Here is a 6000-nt window from a genome sequence, read left to right as displayed (position 1 = left end):
TGCTGGCAGTGCCGACGTGCTATGTCCTGTCATCGTCGGATTGAAGTATATAGACGACTGCACGCCGCACATAAGCTACTTAGGAGAACAAGCTTGCAGCTTGCGAATGCCTCTTGAATGTATTAGAGTGCAATATCGATGGCTCCTAACTCCGTCGTGACATGTGGCACAATAGCAAAGGAAAGGAGACGAGAAAAAAAAAGAGGCAATGAGCGAATGCACCGAAATTACGATGTGTTAGGCGCAGCCTTGAGCCTGTTGCAGCTCGCGGTGTAACATCGACTGCGAACGAATGATCATAACGATAACAGAAAAAAAAAATGAAAGAAAACGCGATCAAGCCGGGCCTTGAAAAGAACTCAGGCGTTGTTTTTGCGTCACCGTTGCGGAACGACTGCCAAAAGAACTTTGCGTTGCACTTATGCCTGCAACTATTCGGCGAAGCCTGCTTGATAGCGTTCGTAGAAATTGTGACCGTTATCGCGACCGTGGGTATTATGAAGCAAAATGGACTCTGTAGGGACAGAAATAGGCGCTAAGAAAATGTAGAGTTTTGACTGCGTGCAAACTGCCACTATTTAGCGAACCACTAGGCCCTATTCTGCTGCGCAATTTTCTGAATAAGATGCAAAGCATCGGCAATCATTTCGGTTGCAGAGCACACGCATCCAAAATTGCATATGTTGATATGATGAAATTAAATAGATTGGCGTGCTCCGTTTAATAAAGTAATTTTGTACATAATTTTGTATACATCATCTGAAACTTGTTTTCTTGTCTGGGGATGTGATAGTATGTAAACAGCTCTTTCTAAAGGTGTTAGCAAAAACTGAAATTTGTCACTGGTTTGCTGCGAGGGAGCATGAACACATGTGTCGGTATACGCAATTTCTGTTAGTAGGTCAACGGCTGCACTTTCAAGGCCCCTGTATGAGTTGTTCTTGCAAGTATTAGTATTTAGTAAATTTTCGATTTATTTAGACGAGTTACCGTTATAGCACAGACGGTACGCAACATGCCAGCCAAGATGGATGCCGGACCTGTTATTCGCGAATGCCGTTGGCAGACGGCAAACAACGCTCATGAACAAAATGAGACTGCAATTTCGGAGCTTGGAACTCGCATTCACAAAACAGTTCTTACGATAACACATTTTGTAAGAGATCCTTACGAATCATGATTTAGTACATATTCCTGAAGGTGGTCGGCTGATGGTAAACCGCACTTATAAACAAAGAGTTCTTGAATTCGGTACCCGTGGTACCATTCACGAAACATGTGGTTTGCAAGTTCTATTTGTCATTGGCCGGCCGACCGGAATATTTTTTAGTTAATTACACGTCCAGCAAGACAACTGGCAGGCCGCTGCTTTTACGCTACATCTATACTTGTGAAAACAGGCTTCAGGTAATTTAGAGAGCGAAGGTGTTAGCGCTAAAGCATCCTTTGGGAATTCCACCCATTTTCGTGCACATCTCAGTGTTTGTATCTAATGCCGTTCATTGCAACCAGGGTCTCTCAGTAGTACATAGAATAATGGGGCAGAACAATGAACTGCAGTGCTTAGGGAACCAGGTTAGAAGCAATTGTCGGGCCAACTTCGATCGCTTGGTGTGCGGCACTGGTTCTGTGCCACACTCGAAACCTGTTCCACGTGAGCTTGGCCACAAAGTACATAGAGTAAAGGGGGTCCGCTGAACTACTTGGCTCATAACCAATATAATAAATGTAGTATAATATATAATAAATCTAATAAATATATTAATCTCTCTCATAAATGTGCAATAACTCATAAATTAAATTTAAAAATACACGTAAATGAGTGACTCAACCTGATTTAAAGTGCATTTGAAATGGTAGTGATGAAGGAAGTGGGTTAAACTGGGCATAACTTGATATGAATAACATATTCCAGGAAGAGGGCACAATCATCCCAGACACTGCACTCACGAGTCGAAGCTACAAATGAGAAGACAACTAGAATTGTGAGACCCATGGCCGTATTTTTTTTTAGGTTTGCAGTGGCACAAAATTTCAAGAATTCTTTTTCTCAGTATAGAAAATTACTAAGGCACAACAGAAATATGTTATCCGTGTTTCTTTCCACCTCCTTACAGCAATAACAAAGGGGGGAATGCCTCAAACTAGACATATGTACATAACGGTTCGGGGTGAAATCCATTAGCTTAGTTCACGACGAAGCGGTAAGCATGATGTTGCTTAACCGTATGCTTAGCCGCTTCCTTAACCGTATGGGTACATAATCTAAGCGCCATGAAATAAGAACACAATGCTACCCGAGAAGTAGGCAGGTACCGGGATACCTTCGCCTGCGATTTCGCCATTTCATTCCGAAACGGTCCTTTGCGAAGATGGATACATATTAATCAAACACAGTGCAAATAAGTGGGTACCAGGGGGTAGAAGAGATGTATTTTTAGACATTAAACGAGCTTTCGATACCGTCAGCCATGTTCATTTATTGTGTGGCCTTTTAGAATTGGCGGTATCTGCACGGACATTACGGAGGATAGCTGATTTCTTGAAGGGCAGAGTAGTATTTATTGAAACAAGCCAAGGAAAGAGTTCTCATCATTGTCTCAATGAAGGAGTCCAACAGGGCAGTGTATTAAGTCCATTTCTCTTTAACTGTGTCATGACGGAATTACCACACAGGTTTCCCCCAGCAATACACTGCTCACTATATGCAGACGATGTCTCGATTTCGGCCTCCGGTTCATGCGCCAGCCATATTAAAGCAATCTTGCAGGAAGGCCTAGACATTGTGGACAAGTCCGTAAAGGAAAGAGGAATGGAACTGTCATACGCTAAGACGGCTGTGCTACCCTTTACCAGAAAACATCTAAAGGACCTTCAGCTGTATATTGAGGGACAACCGCTGACTATAGCAAAACAACACAAGTTCCTAGGTATTAGTCTCGACGGACAACTCTCTTGGAAATGTCACATAAAACCCTTGAAGAACAAGTAAATTCAATAATTACTGTTCTTAGACGTGTTGCAGTCACAACATGGGGTGGGTCATTGTCGTCACTACTGACACTGCATAATGCGCTGATAAAGCAAACGATCGCATATTCTTCACTAGTTATGAATGCGCTCTCCCACTTTCCTGAGGTGCGGCTTCAGTTATTAATAGCCAGAAGCCTCAGAATATGCTTAGGAGTTGCTCGGGCAACCTCGAGAACATTGGTGATTGCAGAAGCATGACCCCCCCCCCCCCCCCCCCCCCCGTTACCTGTGATGAGAGCAGTGGAATCCTGTCGATACTACCGTATTTTAGTACACCATAAATACCACCCACTAGCGGTGGCACTAACTGAGAGAAGCAAAGCTTGTACCAACACGATCGTTGAGGAGTACAAAAATCACTTACCAAGACATGAATTTTGGAGCTCAAATGTGTCTTATCCATCATGGCGACTTGTAGCCCCTGATATTGAACTTTCTATAGAAGGAATTGTTCGCAAGCGAGACATGTTTATGCTAGCAGCACAGCAACTGGCTTTATACCAGATAACTTTCAGGTATCCGGTTATATGCAAGTTTATACGCATGGTTCTTATGAAACAAGTTCATCTACGGCGCCTTTGTTATTCCAGGATGGGACCAAATGAAGATATTTAAATTGTCTTACGCGACATCGTCAACTGCAGCAGAATTATTTGGAATATTGGCTGCGTTACGATACATTAATTAATTTACACGAGTATATAAATGGGTCATCCTGTGTGATTCACAGACAGCTTTATCGTCACTAAATAATTACATCAATACGAAAAATTCATCTTTAATTTACCAAGCATTGAAATAACTTACAAAAGCAAGTGAACCAAATCACACAATACTATTATAGTGGATACCTGGCCGCTGCAATATCCTTGGCAATGTTGCAGCGGATGAAGCAGCCGGACACGAACGTAGAAAAAATAATACATCGGAAATACCTATAACAAAATGACACCATCTCCCGCTAAAGGGGACTATGAGGCGATGCGAAGCAGAGTTTCGGCATGTAGAGCCCGCGTTTCAGAGGGGGAGTGGTGAGGGGAAAGGGGAGAGGGGAGGTGGAGAGGAGAAGGGGAGAGGAGAAGGGGAGAGGGGGAGAGGGAAGTGGGGAGGGAAAGGGAGGGGGAATGGGGAGAGGGAAGTGGAGAGGGAAAGTGGGAAGTGTAGAGAGTTTGCGCATGCGCAGTAAGGGTGGTCACGGCGCACACCACCACCGGATTGAACTCCGCTACAAGATGCTTCACATCTAAAAAGCGAACTACAACACATACTGTGACATATGTCAGCACGTTGTTGCAGAGCGACATGGTTTGATGGAAATGCAAGATATTCAGACCTATTTGGCATTGATCCTACTCTTGAATTTCGGATCCCTTCGACGTTACATACAAGCAGGGTCCTTGAAACGCTGGTGCACCGCCTCCAGCTGGGTACCTCTTACAGAAAACACTTTTTACGCAAAATTTCACAGAGAGCCCAGAATGCGAACGTAGACATGTGGATGAAGATGTATAGCATATTATTGCGATAGCAATTATATGGACAGTCTCAGCTGGATTTTGCCGTTGCCATCGCCATCGCCGCCGTCATGCACCGTATATGTATAAGTATGTATATATATATATATATATATATATATAAAGTCCCACAGAAAAGTAATTCAGAAAAATGCTTCCGAGGCGCGGAATCGAACCAGCGACCTCTCGTTCCGCAGCGCGCGGCGCTAACCACTACGCCAGAAAGCGCAGATCCTTCAGGTAGCTAACGGCGAGCGTTATATACACACCCTTTACCGCTGGCAGGATTCAGCGACGGCAGGCGCCTATAAGCGTTTCTTCATTACCAGCGAAATGGCGCGAGGAGCGCAACGGGTGCATTTAAAAGTCGTCGGCGAGCTCGCTCGCTTCTTCTTATATTTGCGCAGAACCTTGCCCTTCCGCTGTCTGCTCGCGCGGTTTTCTCGTGCTGAGGAGAAGAGGGATGTTGCGAGCTTTCACGGTGATGTCCGCGCTCATGTTACGGAGCGCATGAAAGTCACTCGAGCTCAAGGGTCGCCGCAAAACGAACAAAGAGAAGATGAGCGCGAACTATCAAGTGTCACAGCTCGACACTTGAAGCACGCTAGTTTCTTTCGCTGCTTCGGCCGCCTTTGCAGTAGGAGCGCTGTTCAAACTGAGAGTATCCATTGGTGAGCCTCACTTCGTATAGCATTAGTTTCTTGCTATCGCATTCATTGTTTCGCCCTTGCGGCGAAACTGCGACTTTTTTTATTAGAATGCCCCCGATATCAGGACGAAAAACAACAAATAACATGAGATTTAATGTCACTGGACCGTAGGCCCTTCAGCCTCCGGAAAATGGCCAACACATGCCTTGCAAAAGCGCGCTACTAGCAGTGAACAAGTTCCTAGAAGGGAGTGGTATTCTTCGAAAATTATTGAGAAAATCTTTCTCGACTGATTTTATTCATATAATTTTACCTGACCATGTCGCGTTATGTGTCTCTTCATATGCGAACTCATTCTACGTCCTATACGACAGGACTTTGCAATTTTCAGTGCTGGTATGTGACTGGACTTTGCGGAGTGTTATTTACAGCAGAGACGGTGTTCGTGTAACTGCATTTTAAGTGAACTGTAGTGTTATGTGACGGAACTGTGTTTTGTGTTTTTTTTTTCGTGTTGTTGAGTGAATGGACCTTTATAAACTCTGCCTCACTGCTCTTTTATCTATTTTTTCTCCTTTCATTGCTGTCAGTTTCACATATCCTATTATCTGTTTCACATATCCTATTCACGTCATAAAAATGGGGTACTGAACATTATAGATATAAACACTGAGATATGAGATACCTTTGACTATATAGCATGCAGCTATGGTGCTTCTAGTACTCGATTTAAACAGCGCTCCTGTTACTGCTATAAAATCTGCTAAAACAGAAATGAAATCTGGCAATCGAAAAGAAAAAAA

The sequence above is a fragment of the Rhipicephalus sanguineus genome, chromosome 1 (genome assembly GCF_013339695.2).
Source record: "Rhipicephalus sanguineus isolate Rsan-2018 chromosome 1, BIME_Rsan_1.4, whole genome shotgun sequence".
Lineage (NCBI taxonomy): Eukaryota > Metazoa > Arthropoda > Arachnida > Ixodida > Ixodidae > Rhipicephalus > Rhipicephalus sanguineus.
The sequence above is the reverse complement of the archived record's forward strand: the minus strand, read 5'-3'. Positions refer to the sequence as shown.